The sequence below is a fragment of the Mesoplodon mirus genome (assembly GCF_964341445.2).
Source record: "Mesoplodon mirus genome assembly, chromosome: 1".
Lineage (NCBI taxonomy): Eukaryota > Metazoa > Chordata > Mammalia > Artiodactyla > Ziphiidae > Mesoplodon > Mesoplodon mirus.
In genome coordinates, this window is record NC_138976.1 from 55,294,434 (window position 1) to 55,313,197 (window position 18,764).

Sequence of the window (18,764 nt, forward strand, 5' to 3'; positions counted from 1 at the left end):
TTGTTACCAAGTAGACCCCATTTTCTTCTCCTCAGTATATATTCTGACAGAAACTAGTTATTTCATTCCTTGTTACAGTACAAAGAAATAATGTCCTTCCTGATGTTCTAATCATCATCATAATCACCAAGTTTTAAATTGCTTACTAACTGCTAGACAGTCTACTAAGCACTTTACATGCATTAAATCTCACATAACTATTACTATGTGCATTTTACAGGTGAGGAAACTGAGGCACAGAGAGCTTCAGTGCCTTCCATGCATGGTCCTTGTCTAGCTCTTCAGCTTTATCTAGCATTTCTCTTTTCCTCAATGTCTCAACTTGGAAGACATGGACCTTTTACAGTTCATCACACCTGCTGGTCTCATACCTAGGATACTGGCACAAGTTATTTGTTCTACCTGGAATATGTTTTTCTCTCTCCCTCTTCTACTTAGTAACCACTCAACCTTCAGATTTTATCTGAGCATCACTTCTTTAGAGATGTTTACTTCAATTCCCAGATGAGACAAAATGCCCCTATTTTAGAATCCTATGAAACTACATACCTATACTTTATAGCATTTGTCTGATTGCATTTTTCTATTTTCGGCATAATTGTTGGCTCAATATCTCCCTATTAGACTGAGAGCTACGTGAGAGCTAGTGTATCAGTGGCACCTAGTACAGCACCTGGAGCAATGTAGGTATTTCTGGAGCCAGCAGTGCGCTAGGTGTTGTAGATAGAACATTAAAAAAGATGGACTTCATCTCTTTGCTTATGTAGTGTTAAACATAAGAGGAAAGGTAATCAGTAAGTAAGTGCGATGCCATGTGTGGTAGGGGTTAAAACAGGAGAGGTTCCAGGGAGAACCAAGATGCGGAGGGTTAAGGAAGGTTTCCCAGATATAAAAGCCCTAAATAATAGTGATCACCGTGGAGGTGCTTTAGGTATGTATAGTGATTCTCACTGATGTTAAGAGAGAGGTAAATAAGGAAACTGAGGAGCAAGGAAGGTGTATGACTTGCCAAGTTTGCTCAGCTAATTAGAAGGGGAGTTGGATTCAAACCTGGACAGTCTGGGTCGCACTTTGGCATTCTTAACTCCACCCTGCACCAAGCCTTTGAGTTGCCTAGGCAAAGGAGAGGCCAGAGACAGGCAGGGCTCCAAACAAAGGGTAGAGCAAAGCAATGGCTCTGAGCAAAAAAGGACTTTAAGCTTTTAAGAAACTGATCAGATTGCATTTTTAGAAAGAAGAAGCAACCCCCCGCCCCCGCAAAAACACTAGCTATAATGTGGAGACTAGAATGGAGCAAGGCAAGCCAAAAATAGGTTGCCTTTTTCTCCTATCCACTTAAAATCCTTTGGGACCTGTGTTCCTTGGAAGACTGTAAGTGAAGACTGCTCTACATAAACCAGAGATGGGATTAAGCCTTGATTTCTATATGGGTCATCACTCCTTTTCAAGACCACAAACAGAAGACTACATTGAATTAAACATTTTACCAGATACATGCTTTGGTCACAAAAATGGCCCATAAAGGGAATCTGACTTGGTTCAGAACAAACCCATTCAGAAGTTCACACAACCTCGTGTTTTAGAAGTTGAAAGAGGGCCTCCCTGGTGGCGCAGTGGTTGAGAGTCCGCCTGCCGATGCAGGGGATACGGGTTCGTGCCCCGGTCTGGGAGGATCCCATATGCCGCGGAGCGGCTGGGCCCGTGGGCCATGGCCGCTGGGCCTGCGCATCCGGAGCCTGTGCTCCGCGGCGGGAGAGGCCACAGCAGTGAGAGGCCCGCATACCGCAAAAAGAAAAAAAAAAAAAAAAAAAAAAAGAAGTTGAAAGAAATTTGATCTTATCAAGTCTATGTGTAACAACAAGGAAAAAATAAAAGGACAGTTACTACTAACTACTTCCCCTAAAAAAAATTCAGAGGATATAGCTAAAAAAACAGTGAGCTGCTTTTTCATCCTCATATTTTTGAAGGACTGTGCAGGGGTGGAGGGCGGCAGTGCTAGATCAGGCGTTTTTGCACACACTACCCACAGGGAAATCTAAATCTATAACCATCATCATAAAATAAAACAAGAAGCAAATCAGAAAGGAATGAATGAAGGGCAAGTGATAGCCAAGGGGTTTACAATAATCAATTATTAAAATGCCTTAAAAGAGCAAAGAAAATGCTTATCAGATCAGCAAAGCACCTTTTAATAAATAATATGATTTGGGTTTAATTAATGGCCTAATTACAGTTTTACCCAATAGGCTTAAATGCTCCAAAGGAACAGTTTGAGTCTCTTTGGTAGATAATCTGTGTTTTAAAAAATGTTCTAATTACGTATTTGCTTGAGTAAATAATGTGAATTTTACAAAACTGCCTAATGATATATTTATGTGACTGTATTTACCCAAATGGCCTCTCATTCTGTACTAATGGAGTTGGGATAACCATTCCTAGGAGACATGGGAAAGTAGGATGGCTCCAGCTTTCACCCAAACACCCGTTATTCTCACACTGTTCTCATTTTCTCTTGCCCCAAAACACATCACTGAAAGCATGTGACCCACTTGTTCATTATCAATTTAAATAGGAGAAAAAAATTCTTCCTCAGCCTTTTGTGTAAACACATTTTGCAGAAAGGGTACAGACTTGAAAAATGAGTATTAATGCTGTATAATGCTCCATTAAAAGTGGATAATGAGACTGTGACTAAGACAGGACATTCAAGGTTTAAGTAGCTGCATAACTTACTCTGTTCTTTATATAGTATCTTACAATGCGTTACAAAAAAATCAGCCTATGTGTTGGAATCAGATTGCTGTGATTTAAGGCCACATAATGGTCTGTATTAGGTAACAGAAGTCATAGAAAAACTGTTTGAATATCCCAGCTTTGTGGGGGCATGTATCCATTCAAGACTTTTAAGTTGTTTTCATGTTTTAGAGACATAAATCTAGAAAAAGTGGATGGCTATTTATTCATAAAATTGCATGAAGGAACTAAGAGTTTCATTTCATAGTTCTCATAAAATCTAACTCTTAGCAGACATTCACTGCTTAAAAGTAGGTGATCCTATTTTGATTCACAAAATAGCATGTCTCTGGAAAGGAAACACAGTATTTACATTTCCAATCATGCTACAGACAAGGTGAGAGAGTTTACCAAAACACGTATAAAAAAGGATAAAGTAAATGGTTGAGAGAACAAGGGAATAAGGAAAACTAGATGAGAGAATAAAACGGAGGAATAAGATTAGCGGTGTATCCCAGGCATTCAGTTCCTGTAGACATTGAGCTTCCAAGAAGCCAAAGCAAAGCAGGAAACAAGATGGATTCACAAATCAATAGAGTCAGTCAGCAAGATCTAAAATTGGTTCACGAGATGAAACTGACGAGGTGTACACAGTACTTTCAGCAACATCCCAATAGAAGATACAAGAGTGAGTTTCATATGATTGTCAATTACCATTGTAGGACTGAGTTCCATACTTTTAAAAAAGTAATATATAATAAATGTAACACTGACTGTGCCGACATAGTCGGTGGTGGCCATAACACTGACTGTTCCGACACAGCAGTGTCCCTCTTGGGTGATTCAGAAGGCATTCCAGTAATATAAGGTCTCAGGGCCCTCCTTATAGGCACTAATTGTGTTTTACTATAACTGGGCAAAATTCCTACTTAATTGAGGGTTCAAGCTGATAGAGTGCCAGATTAACTAATTTTCACCTTAACAAATGTGTAAGTATTTATTAAAATTTTGAATTCCTCTGCTGATGTCCTTTACATTACTTCTTACCCTGGGCACTATCTCACAGAGCTCAGATAATCCCATTGCTCAGACCAGAACACTTGTGATTCTGATTTGCAGAGTAAAGATGTCTATGGCGTGGACCCCCAAGCTCTATAATCCCAGCGGTTTTTTATTCTAGTTCAACAGCATCTGAGGCTGCTTGCCTGCAGGAGGATAGTGGCAGCACCATCTGTTTACTCTGGCCTCATTTGCCAGGATCAAGGAGGAAATTGAAGGCACTAAGCTGACTTTTTCAGAAACTTTGCAGTAATTGAAAAGAGAGGGTGATAAATGTGAGGGGGGCTGTTTGGCAGCTTAATTACAGTGGTCGCTCCATGGGCTGCATAATAAAGCTAAGGCGCATTTTTGAAATAGTACCAAGCTAAGCTCAAACCATAACTGCAAGAGCCTTGAAGAGGAGCCCATCCACTCAAGTAGTCATTTATAATTAGGATGTGAAACTCAGCCCTGTAGTCATTGATTATTGAAATTGCCTTAAGGAGATCTCCAAAACAACTTCCTCTCTTGATTCACCTCCTCCTCCCCTTTCTAAAAGTAGCAAATGGAATCCATGAGATTAGCCTCTTATGAGCAAATAGGCAGAGATGAAATGCAGCCAGGAGCTAATGCTTGGCAGGACCCAGAAGGGAGGTGCCAGGAGGACATGGGTGGATCATCGGAGAATTGATGGGAAAGATTCTCTGCTCCCAGAAGAGAGCAGGCTTCAATGGTTTCTCTCAAGTTTTCTTGCACATTAGCAGAACATATGCTCTGCTCATGTGGGCAGCACCTGGGGGGAGCACATCAGCATCTGACTAAGTGGAGAGTTTCGAAGATTCTGTTTAGAAAATGAGACGTAGTATGACTGCAGAAGCTACACATGTTCTCAGCTTCTACAGAATATATTTCTTTGTTTTTTTTTCATTCTATGGCCACCAGAAGAAAAACATACAACTTTACTCTGAAACACAAAGGAGAAAATAATCTATTTTTTTTAAGAGGATGGTGGGTAGCTGGAGGGAGGGAAAAAAGGAGAGAAGAGAATGTTCTTTTCCAGAGCTGAAATCAATAAGTTTTATCAAACCCAAATCAAATTGTATATGCCAGAGTCATTAGACCCAGAGTCTACTTGTTAGGAATAAATATTTTGCCATAGGATTAAATCCCATTATGTCACAGAGGCTGAGCTTCTTCAGCCAACCAGAAAAACTGTGACAGGTAAAACTTGATAGCATCTATACAGTGGGAGATGCAGGAATCACAGAATCCCCAAATTTAAATGAGAAACCATGCAGTTTTCTGTGTCCTAGATCAGAACTATGCCTTTTTGGGCAGTCCTGGATGGTTGAACTCACATTTGGGATAAGTCCTATTTGCCTCTGATGCCCACCCTGGCCCCTGCCCCTTCTTCTGCATGTCTCCCCACTGCTTCCGTGGTACTGTCACCACTCTGCTCATAGCTCACTCATTCTGAAACCCATCCTCTCAAACTGCTCTTCCTGGCATTATCCCATTCTCCCTCTTTCCTAGCTCCTTTTTCACCATCAAACCTTGCTGTTTCATTTGCTATGTTCTCAGGAACTTGGTGACACATGAGTTTTATTAAATACGGAGATAAATCGTGAATGTGTTACACCCTCTATAAAGCAGATTTATAGTCGACAGCAGCCTTAATGACATAACTCACAGAAGAGCATACTGGAAGCATAGCAGTATGGAAAGAAAACGATCTGTAATGTCTTTCAGCCTACTCCAGCAAACAGCACTTTAGTAGTTAGGATGGCTTTGGCTGCAAGTAATAAAATCTGACTTGAGTGGTCAAAATGATAGGGATATTTTATTACCCCATATGAGGCTCCTCAAGTACTGAGTAGCTGCTCGGCTGCCCATCTCTTTGCTCTACCCAACTCAGCCTCTCCCCCAGCTCGTCTCAGCTAAATTTTCTTATGTCGGCAAGATGCCCACCATAGAGGCATCCCACAATGACACAACCAAGTCCAGAAAAAAAAGCAGGCATCTCATCCTCCATATCTGTATTTATCAGAGAGAAAACATTTTACCATTGCTCACCAGCAATATTCTTACATGTCGTATGCTCCTAACTCAGTAATTGTCAAGGGCAACGTGTAAATTATGCCTGGCTTAGACAACTCACACTACCATTTAGTCACTTGGGAGAGGGCAGGCCTCCCAAACAAAATCAAGATTCTTTACATACTGAACCCAATAAACTTAAATGTCAATTTGGTCTTGCATCCTTAAGGTATTTTGCTTTAAATTCAGTAACCATATCTTTCCTTCTGCAGAAGGTTTTGCCACACTCTGAGCTGTAGAAATTTCAGTGTAAGAAAAAGGAAGGGAAGGAAAAGAAGAATCAGAAGACAAACAGTTTTGTAGAGTGTAAATTTTGCAGAGTCTAGAAGATTTTATTACATGATTGCCAGTTTCCCATAACCATTGGCCTTTCCAATAACTCAAAACTCAGAAGCAAGTATGTATCTTAGACCACAAAAATCACCTCAGGAGCAAGTGAGTACAGGTGTGGTCCACTATGTTGATGAGTCAGGAACTGGGAATATTTTACAGTGCTGACAAGTCAAAGCACCAATCACAATGAAGACGATGTTTTTCTGGAAGTTGAAAAAGCTATAAAAATATATCTTAAGCCTTTGTTTCATTGATCCAGGGTGAAAAAAAACAGCCGTGTCCACTCCTCCAAATGTCAGATTGACTTTTAAGCGGATTCCAATGATTAAAAAGTGAACTGAAACCTGAAGGTTTTTTCCCTGAAAAGTAAGTTCTATGAGCACAATTGGCTAGATGAAGGGTCTCTGGCCTTCATCTCTTCATCTGCGCATGAACCTCACAGCACTCTGACCTCCATCACATGACCTTCCACAAACAGGTTTGTACTATGAAATATCAATATATTGCCTCAACTTATCTCAAAATAGGGACAAGACCTTCCTCATCTTTATAGCACTCCCTAGTGCTTGGAATAGTGCTAATTAATAGCCATTAATCTAAATCTATTCAAAAACAATTGCTTGGTTTGAAAAACTGTATAAAACAACTGACTTGTTTATAGTGTGCTCTATTTAACAATATAGGGAAGGGATGTGTTGAGAGAGTTTCTTTGAAACACGTTAAAACAGAAAATTTAAATCCTTAATGTTTAAACCTTTACTAATTGAAAAACCGAGACTGCCAGAATAAAGGTTGTGAAATAGTCATGTATTCATTGTACTGAAAAAATCAAGACACATTAGTGTATTAGCAATTCTGGATGAAAGGTTCACTTCTAGAAATCATGTTTCTTCTACAGATACATCTCAATAGACTAATATAAGTCGGGTGCGGTCTTCCCCAAGAGCAACGCTGGAGCTCTGGCTTGAAAGCTCTTCACAAAAGACAAGAGACAAAAGAGTAAAGTGGACCTCCTGTGCTATTCTCATAGCATTGCTGTTTGTCCAGGTAATACCACATGATATAAAGTAACACCTGTGGCCAGGAGAACACAACATTTTACTCAGTGGATTTCTGAACAATTACATCCTACTGGCTGGGTAAGTATTCATCCTTTCCTACTCATTTTGACCAGCAATTTTGTCGCCTAGAAAATTCAGGTGTAAGACTGACTTTTAAGGATACTGCTATGAGTAATCACCACCAAACCGGCTAAAACTTGACTCTAGCTTTTCTTGAGGAACTGCTTTACTTAACTGTTTCCCTTCCTGTAAGCCATGTTTGGCTTCCACCTGAATTAAATAATCTGTGAGGCAAAAATACCTTCCTTTGCTTCAGCCTGCCACAGCACCTGAAATTCTAACCATTAGTATCATTCAAATTATTCAATTAAACAACCATTGAGAACTCACTACATGAGGGAAATACATTGATTAGTTGTGAGAAAGTTAAAAAAAAGAAAAAGTAGACACAAACTCTGTTTTATAGAGTATATAACCCACAGAGGCAAAGGATGAATAAGCAAATAATTATAATTCAGTATATATATATATGTATATACGTGTATGGATATATATATATATATATATATATATATATATATATATATATATGCAAAAAATATGCTAGAGAGGATCAAAGCTAGAAGAGATATAATCCAGTTGGGAAAATCAGTTGGAAAAGCAATTGGGAAAATCTTTGTATACAAGAAAATATGTGCAAAGAATCTTAAAAGATAGATTTTTAACAGAACTAATAGTGATAGCATACAAGTAAAACAGGCATGTGAACAAAGCAGAGCGACCTCTCCTTGGTTTATATATTTCTTTCAAAATGGGCAATCCAAAATTGATAAAACCTAACCCAAGGACACTGCAGTGAACAGCCGACAGACAACGAGATTCAGAGGAAAGAAGATAATTGACAGGGAGGTTTCAATGGTCAAGGGAAGCCTTTGAAAGGTCCAGAACATGAGGTACAATGGGAAGATCCTGAAGTTTCTGGGGACGGCAGGAGATCACTGGTCAATGACATGGCGATCCCAAAATGAGTTTTGCCTTCTTTACCATTTATTCTTGGGCAGTCTCTAACCTCAATGTGCATTAATCTGCTTTGACAAAGCAAAAAGAAAATAAATCCAATGATGCACTTTGCTTGAGAATGTGGAATCTATATTGAGGCCAACCTTAGGGAAACAGGAAATCAGAGTGAAGGTTACAGCTCTGACAGCGACCTGGGCTGGCTGTGCTTTCATTCCTTTCTAGGTCACACTGACATGAGGCCCAGTGACAGCTTTGAAATCTGCCAAAGAAGTCAGCACATGCCAGGATGGAATGGGATTCCACACCCCTTTGCTTTCAGTAGCAAAGAACTCTCATCAGAAATAGTCTAGTGCTTTAAACAAAGTGCCACTTAGCTTAATCATTCTTATAATTCTAAAAGGCCTTTTGATAGCCACAAATGGGTAAGGAAACAATAAAATGACAACAGATAAATGTACTAAGGATATAAATACTAAATTAAAAGGAAAATTACAAGTAGACAACAAGTTCTACTCGCTAATAATCAATAAAAAGCAAATTAGAACAACTGCATACCATTTTCACTTATTAAATTAGCCATTTAAAAGTTATAATATTCTACCTGATAAAGAAAGCTCTTTGCTGTAGAAGGAACATGAGATACTGACATAAGGCTTTGATTCAGTAATTCAGTCTTCGGAAATTTATTCCAAGAAAGTATATTCTATCTATATTCTATTTGTAGATCATATTCACATTATTTCTAATAATGCAGATCCATAAACAACTTTAATATAAACCAAGGAGAATGATCAAATCTATTTAAAAGAGTGACATGAAAACTATGTGGAACATGCTTATGAAATATATCAAGATACAAAATCACAAGAGTATAGCATGCATACTGATAGTATCTAAAAGAAAATATAAAACAATGCTTGTTTTACTTGACTATAGGATTTATAAATAACTTTGTCTTCTCCTACATTTTCTCTAGTACTGACATGTTGCTCTAGTAATTTTTAAAAGCTGTATATTTTAAAAACTCTTATTCATGAATTTCTAACTGACATTGGATTAAGAAAACTATTTCATCACAGTATTTATAGTACCTGAAAGCATTCAATATATATTTGGTTGCATTCAATATATATTTGGTCCCATTCAGTTTTGCCAAATAAAGAAGAAGCTATTGCCTAAGAAATAGCCTTTGGGACTGAGTCTTGTTTCTCAGCGCTAACTGGCAAGGATCCAGTGGGTACCCACCACGCCTATTCCTCTCTTCGAAACACACTTTTCAGTCCCAGACACTTTCCCTGCTTATTTTGTTAACCTCACTGTGTTTCAACAAATAAAGTTTGTAAACCTTAGGCTTTGTAAAGCACGTATTCTTAACTAAATCAGGCACAGGTTTCTGTGTTGTCTCAACTCTGCAATACTATAAACGTAATTGAGTCAATTCATTTCTGATCCATCACCTACAAAAAATATAAAAGATTATTTCATGTTAAGTGACACATGTAATGAGATAAAAAACTTGATTATACTAATTCCTGACATCAGAATTCTTTGTTTTGTAAAAGGACTTCATTGTGATAGAAAATGAGACCTTGAATGTTAGAGATAGTTAAAGCGCTCTCCCTAAGAAAATTAGAGGAGTTCGCAGTTTTGTTTTGAGCTTGCCAGTTACAAGGAAAGAGAAGGGAAAGGGAAAGGACAGGGGGAGAAAGGAGAAGCAGCAAGGTGGCAAAGAGCTCCAGTATTAAAGGAGGGGAGTGCTAGTGTGGTGAGGGCGGGAGGAAATCCCTGGTGATGGTGTGGCAACAAGGCATAGTTGTAAGACTTTAGCTGTGTGAGATATGACCACTCCCTGTCACCGACAGACAGTCAGAAGTTGTGCCCTCTGCAGCAGCCTTGTGTTTGTGACTGCTGTGAGTGGCTCTCATTTAGTTGGACATAAAAGGTTTAGCAAAGAAAACATACATCATTCAGCAATGGCAGAAAATTGAGGATAAGGTGACCATGAAAGCATAAGCTCCCAGGGAACCTGAAGAAATTCTGGGAAGGGTTTCAGACTTCCACAATTCTTGGAACAAGGTTTTAATTAATTTAGAATTCCACAGATTCCCAGCTGACTTCCCCAGTAGACAAATTAATGGCAGAGAAAAATCTAGCATCCAGGGCTTTAGACCCTAGGTCAGTTTTTGTGCCACAATTTCACGCTGTCTCTTAATTCCATTTTCTATTCATAGCTGTTCTAAGAGGCCATAAAAACATAACTGTCATGGAACAAAAGACATGGATAGTACAGAGAAAAGAGAAGGAAATGCTCTTTTAACTGAAATAACTTTTTAGGTACTGAAGGATCCCTTCAAACACCTGCTATAGAATGAAATGTTAAATAGAAATGGAAATGGCAAAGATAAAAGATAAATTAGCCTTTTCTATTGATTTCTATTGCTTTTGTTCCTCCTTCTTTTCAGGATTTTTTCACTGCTGCTTGGAAGATGCTGAGTTTCCCAAGCCCCGAATCCATTATTAGAAGATAGGAATCTTATATAATCCACTACTTTCTGATCCCTAAGCAAAAAACCAGGACATACAAATAAGCATTTGGGAGAGTAAGAAGCTGGTGCAGCAATTTGCACCATTCTTGTATACATTTTCACTGGGGGTTCCACTCCAGCCTTGAGATTTTAAGATTCCCCAGGCTCTGCAATGGTCTGGACTGGGAAGGAGGAATTTGGGAGAAGAGAGGTCATCGTCTCACCTATCTCTAACTCAGAGTTTTGTGTTGAGGAAAAGCTTTGACAAAAGACTAGATCTCCAGGAATGACCAAAATGAAAGGAGATTTTTATATGTGGTCCTTCTTCTGACACAACAGCCAGTTAAATCAGTGAACCCGTATTGAGAAATGAAAAATAACACAGCATGCCAAAGGCAGTTACTCCTGATGGAGGGTATGACAGACAAATCTTCACTTTATTACTTTCCTGTTTCTTTTTTTTTTCTCCCACAGTGTCATCCATCTCTCCTTCCCCTGTAAGCCAGCTCATCTTCAAGAGCAGCACCAAGCATGACAACAGCTTTTTCTTCCCCTAGGGTTTGACACTGTTTGTTGTTGGGAAGAGTCTGTACCTTATTTTACCTGTCACAGAGGAGATTACCTTCAGCAGTCTCTTATGCCTTTTGGTAAAGTGTGGTCTGTGGACCAGCATCATGGCCACCACCTGGGAACTTGTTAGAAATGTGGAAACTTGAGCCTCATGTTGAATCAGAAACATTTTAATAAGAACCCCAAATGATTTTGATGCATATTAAATTTTTAGATGTGCTTTAGGAAAAATTGGAAGGTTGTACTTCTTATCAATTCCTAAATTACCTGTGAATGAATAGTACTTTGAGTGGCATCATGAAAAAAGCATGGGCTTTGCAGTAGATGTTCCTAGGTTTGACACCTGTGCTCACCACTTAGCAGCTGTGTGTCATTGGGCAAATTATCTAACATCTCTGGTTCTCAGTTTTCTCATATGTTAAACAATAAAAATAAATAAGTCCTACAAAGTTGTGAGTATTAAATGAAACAATGTATCTAAAATATATAATCTAAGACTGGCCATAGTAGATAGATATTTTAAATCATCGACACAAAGTATGAGCTTCAACCAATATCTAAAGCTGATGAACATCATCTCATGCGTCATCCTTAAGAGCTCACTTTCCTTTTGATAAAAGGACTGACTACTCAAAAACATTCCTCCTAGCAGACTTCCATTGATCTTGAAATTCATACCTTAGTGTTTTGTATTCTTACTGTGTTCTGTTTGTTCTGTTTTGCTCTGCTTGCTTTGCTTTCTGTTTTAGTAAGGGGTTCTCCAGAACAAAATTATGGTAGCACTAGAACAGGGATGATGTCCCAAACTAATAAACCATTCAGTGGTGATATGTACTCAAGACCCTATAAAAGGGAAAAATATGAGCTTAGTAGCCCTGAAACAGGGAAGAGATTAGCTCTTAATTCAGAAAACATGGACTAAGCACTGATTTGGTGGTTAGTATTATAAAAAATGGAAATAAAACAGTCTTTGCCCTCAAAAAACTTAGGCTGTAAGAAGGTAATTTAATAAATGCTATGGAAAAAGGAAACACATGGAATTTGGGGAGCTCAGAGAAGGGGGCATGTAGACTACATTTTTAGGGTTAGGGATGGAGTGTTCTGGGAAGACCTCGCAGGTGAATTGTCATTTAATGTGCAAAGTTATAAACAAATTGTTTACAAGTCTATCAGCTCACTCAGGAATAAGAAAAGGCTGGCTGGTTTTAAATCCTAACTCGGATGTTGAACAAATTATTAACCTTTCTATGTTTCTATTCATATATCAGCATAATAGAAAAAACATTAGTGCATACATCATAGATTAGTTGTAAGAATGAAATAAAAATATATCTATACCTGGTGCTTAAGAAATACTTGCTGTTTTAGTTTTCTTTTTGCATAAACTGTTTCAGAATAGCTATCCTATCTCTTACCAGAATTTCTATGTGAAGCAAGTGGGTCAAGATTATGGTAGGTTACTGTTAGAGTCCCCAAAGGGATAATATCTGTTAGTATATATGTATATATTTGTATATACACACAATATATACATACATACACACACATACATACATTTACATGTATATGGAAAATATTTAAATTACATTAAGAAGAGGAAGAAATGAGGAGGTAGGTAGTGAGAAAAAGCCTCTGAGCAAAGGAGACCTCAAAAATGTCTCAAGGTCAACTCATCCGATATCAAACTATAAGTCCCCCCTGAAACTTGCTCTTCCATCATTTTCCACCTCAGTTTGTGACAACATTCTCCAGCCACTGTCAGGTCAGACACAGGAGTTGTCCTTGAGATCTCCTTCTCCCTCGTGCCCTTATCACACCACTGAGTCCTGATGCCTTGATCTCCTAAATATCTCAAAAACAACCACCCCCTCTGAAATTCCTCCTTCACAGTGAATATGGACCTCAGGGTTGGACACAGCATTGTTATCCAGTACACTTATCAAACCTGCTTTAGAAAATCAGAGAAAAAGCCCTGTATCTCTTTTTCAGAAGGTATATATTTATGTAAACGACATGAATTGTGACAGAAAATAATGTCTGATGTATTTAAAAAACTTGTGGGGACTTCCCTGGCAGTCCAGTCGTTGGGACTTGGCCTTCCAATGCAGGGGGTGTGGGTTGATCCCTGGCTGGGGATCTGGGATCCCACATGCCTCGCAGCCAAAAGGCCAGAACATGGAACAGAGGCAGTGTTGTAGCAAATTCAATGAAGACTTTAAAAATGGTCCATCAAAGTAAAAAATCTTAAAAAAAAAGACTTGTGAGAAAGAGATTAGAAGGGAAGGGAGTTGAAGGACAGCATTTAGGTTAAGGCTTGTAGTGGGCTGAATGATGGGCCCGAAGATCATGTCCTAATCCCTGGAACCTATAAATGTTACCTTATTTGGAAAAAGAGGCTTTGAAGATGTGGATTAAATGAATGGTTTTGAGATGAGATTATCCTGAAAGATCTGGATAGGCCCTAAATGCCGTCACAAGTATCTATATAAGAAACAGGTAGGAGGAGATTCCACACATACACACATAGGCAAATGTCCCGTGAAGACAGGGGCAGAGATTGGAGTGATGCAGTCATAAACCACAGAACACTGAGGACTGCTGGCAGCCACCAGAGCCTGGAAGAGGCAAGTTACAGATTCTCTGCCAGAGCCTCCAGAGTGAGCTCAACCCTGATGATACCTTGACTTTGGAATTCTGGCCTCCAAAAGTTTGAGAGGCTAAATTTTATTTTTTGCTACCATTTTGTGGTAATTTCTTACAGAAGCCACAGGAAATTGATACAGGCACCACCTCATTTTATTGCTCTTTACTTTTTTGTGCGTGGCAGACACTTTTTTTTTTTTTAACAAATTGAGTGGCAACCATGCATTAAGCAAGTCTATCAGCGCCATTTTTCCAACAGCATTTGCCCACTTTGTGTCTATCACATTGTTAGTTCTCGCAGTATTTCAGACTTCTCCATTATTATTTTGTTTTAGTCATCTGTGATCTTTGATTTATAACTATTTTAATTGTTTTGGGGCATCACAAACCATGCCCACATAAGACAATAAACTTAGCTGATAAATGTTGTTTATGTTCTGACTGCTCCACCAACAAGCCATTCCCTGTTTCTCTCCCTCTCCTTGGGTCTCCCTATTCCCGGGGACACAACAATATTAAAATTAGGCCAATTAGTAACCCAGCACGGCATCTAAGTGTTCAAGTGAAAGGAAGAGTCACACATCTCTCACTTTAATTCAAAAGCTAGAAATGATGAAGCTTAGTGAGGAAGGCACATCAAAAGTTGAAATAGGCTGACAGCAAGGCCTCTTGTGCCCAACAGTTAGGAAAGTTGTGAAAGCAAAGTTCTTGAAGGAAATTAAATGTGCTACTCTACTGAACACATGAGCTATAAGAAAGTAAAACAGCCTTACTGCTGATATGGAGAAAGTTTTAGTGGTCTGGATAGAAGAACAAACCAGCCACAACATTCCCTTAAGCCAAAGCCTAATCCAGCCCAAGACCCTAACTCTCTTCAATTCTATGAAGGCTGAGAAAGGTGAGGAAGCTGCAGAAGAAACATTTGAAGCTAGCAGAAGTTCATTTATTAGGTTTAAGGAAAGAAGCCATCTCCAGAACAGGAAAGCGCAAGGAAGCAGCAAGTGCTGATGTAGAACCTGCAGCAAATTAACTGGAAGGTCTAGCTAAGATCATTAATGAAGGTAGCTACACTAAACACCAGGTTTTCAGTGTAGACAAAGCAGCCTTATAATGGAAGAAGATGCCGTCTAGGACTTTCATAGCTAGAGAAGAGAAGTCAGTGCCTGGCTTCAAAGCTTCAAGGACAGGTCGACTCTCCTGTTAGGGGCTAATGCAACTGGTGACTTGAAGTTGAAGCCAGTACTCACTTACCATTCTCAGAATCCTAAGGCCTTTAAGAATTAAGCTAAATCTACTCTGCCTGTGCTCTACAAATGGAACAACAAAACCTGAATGATCACAATCTGTTTACAAAATGATTTACTGGTTATTTTAAGCCCACTGTTGACTGCTTAGAAAAAAGGATTCCATTCAAAGTATTTCTGCTCATTGACAATATCCCTGGTCATCTAAGAGCTCTGGTGGAGATGTACAATGTGATTAATGTTGTTTTCATGCCTGCTAACACAACATCCATTCTGTAGCCCATGCATCAAGGAGTAATTTCAACTCTCAAGTCTTATTTCTAAAAAACATTTCTTAAGGCTATAGCTGCCATAGTTAGTGATTCCTCTGGTGGATCTGGGCAAAGTCAACTGAAAAACTCCTGCAAAGGACTCACCATTCTAGATGCCATTAAGAACAACTGGGATTCATGGGAAGAGGTCTAAATATCAACATTGAAAGGAGTTTGGAAGAAGTTAATTCCAACCCTCATGGATGACTTTGAGGGGTTCAAGACTTCATTGCAGGAAGTAACTACAGATGTGGTGGAAATAGCAAGAGAATTAGAAGTAGAGCCTGAATGTGACTGAATTGCTGCCATCTCACAATAAAACTTTGATGTATGTGTTGCTTCTTAAGATGAACAAAGAAAGTGTTTTTTTTTTTTTTTTTTCTTTTTCTTGCGGTATGCGGGCCTCTCACTGCTGTGGCCTCCCCCGCTGCGGAGCAAGGCTCCGGACACGCAGGCTCAGCGGCCATGGCTCACGGGCCCAGCCGCTCCGCGGCATATGGGATCCTCCTGGACCGGGGCACAAACCCGTATCCCCCGCATCGGCAGGCGGACTCTCAACCACTGCACCACCAGGGAGGCCCCAGAAAGTGGTTTCTTGAGGTGGAATCTACTCCTAGAGAAGATGCTGTGAAGACATGGCAATGACAACAAAAGATTTAGAATATTACAGAAACTTAGTTGATAAAGCAGAGGCAGGGTTTGAGAGGACTGATTCCAATTTTGCAAAGTTCTACTGCGGGTAAAATGCCATCAAACAGCATTGCATGCTACAGAGAAATCATCCGCGAAAGGAAGAGTTCATCGAGGCAGGAAGCTTCATTGTTGCCTTATTGTAAGAAATTGTCACAGTCACCCAACCTTCAGCCACCACCAGTCAGCAGCCGTCAGCATGGAGGCAAGACCTTCTGCCAGCAAAAAGTTTGACTCATTGAAGGCTTAGATGATGGCTAGCATTGCTTAGTAACAAAGTATTCTAATTAAGGTATGTACATTGGTTTTTTTTTAGACATAATGCTATTTCACATGTAATAGACTATAACTTTTACGTGTACTGGCAAACCAAAAAATTCAGGTGACCTGCTTTATTGCAGATGTCTGGAACGGAACCCGCTATGCCTCTGAGGAGGTATGCCTTTATAGTCCTGCAGAAGTAAAACTGGGGCCATCTGTGCACATTCAAAGAAATTGGGGGTGAGATGTGACTTCATTACAATATATAAAGTCCCTGGAAGCTTGTATTTGGTCCCATGCAGTTCTGACAAATAAAGGAGAAATGGTTGCATTAAAAAAAGTAGCACTTAGGAATAAGTCCCTTTCCCAGAGCTAGTTGAGAATCTCCAGTATTTATTCACCATGCTTCTTTAAATCTCAGCAACACACAACACACCTTCAAACCCCAGTCACTTTCCTGTCTTAATTTTATCATAACCTGACTGTGCCCCACAGCATGACTTGCGAATCTGGCTTTGCAGAGCACCTATTGAACTGAGGAAAGTACACGAAGGCAGAAAGGAATTCCTGTGTTAACTCTGCCACTGAACAATTCCATGAACTTAGGTAAGACTCTGAGTTTCTGGGTTAAGAAGGGAAGGGAAGGAGATTATTTCACTTAGGTGACACATGTAATGAGATTATAAAAAAATTATGGTAATACCTGGCATCAGAATCCTTCTTTGTGAGGAAACTACCTTTGCTTGAGATAAAAAGTGAGACCCTAAAAGTATCAGACAGTTAATGTGCTCAACATAAGACCATGAGAAAAGTTTGGGTTTATTTTTGATCTGGTGAGTGAGAAGTAAGGAAAAGAAAGAGAGAAGAGTTGGAAAGGGGAGTAGGGGCTGGAGATCTGAGTGGTTGAAGGGTAAGGGTCTTCTGGCCAATTACATGAGTCCCTTCCTTCCTGAGAGCAATGACATCCAGCCTCAAACTGCCCTAGTCCAGGTCATCTGCTCATGAAAACACAGCACCCCCAGGCTTACTCTTCTGACCCTCTCCCATGATACTAAAAATACGAAATTAGGATCATTTCAAGGTTCACCTATGCAGCGGCCATTGGGATTTAGGGGCCAAACTTAAAAGGTAAGAAGCATTAGTTGATAAAGCCAGGGCACCTGGGCTCCGAGGCCATACTCCTCCTTTCACACTAGTGATGCCTGAAGTTCCTTCAGAAGGAAGAGCACATATTTTATATTAAACAATGCAAGTAGTGAAGGCTAGCAATGCAAGAGAATTTCAAACCATAATCCTGCAATAAATAAGTACTGTTGTTTGATATGGAAGGAGAGGCAAGGGGACATAACACACTCGGAAGAGAGGAAGGGGCTCGGCAGAGGAAGGTACCACATGTCAAGAGAGGAGTTTCTGGGTGTGGAAGGCAGACCCCAGTGGCTTCACAGTGTTCCTCAACATGCCCCTACCAACAATTAGGCAAGGCGGAAAGCAGCCGCCAGACGCAAATTCGGAAAATACTTGCAGAATCTGACCACTTCTTACCACCTCTGCTACCACTGGCCCCGTGGAAGCCACCATGTCCTCTAGCCTGGACTCAGCTGTAGCCTCACACAGGCCTGAGGGCTTCTAGCCTTCCAGACCTAGAACCTGTCCTCAACACTGCCACCAGAGGGATGTCCACCTCTGTCACGTAATGTTATTCCTCTATTCAGAATCTTCCCAAGGCAGCTCGTCTCACTGCAAGCAAAGGTCAAGTCCTTATAGTGGCTTCTGAGGCCCTACCCGCCCGACCCCCATTCTGACTCCATCTTATACTGCTTTGCCCCTCCATTCTCTCAGTAGCAGCCACAATGGCCTCCTTACTGTTTTTCAAACCTCCTGCCTTGGCCCTAGCCCCAGCTATCTTCTCCTCCCAGAACACTCTCCACCCCACCATGCCCCCTGGAGAGGTCCACTCTTTTACCTCCTTCAAGTTCCATGATAGACTCTCACCTAGTCCCCGAGGCTGCCCCTCAGCACCTAAATTAATGCTCTGCTGCCCTCTAACCCATCCCCTGCACTTCCAGTTCCCATCACCTACTCTTCCTTTCACACGTGTGTCACTGCCCAGACTGTTCCATGATTTATTACCTTCGTTGACCGTCTCTCTCCACCCCAACCCCTGGGAATATGAAGCTCTATGAGGTCAGGGATCTTTGTTTTATTCCCTGATGCATACAATGCCTGGTATTTAGTAGG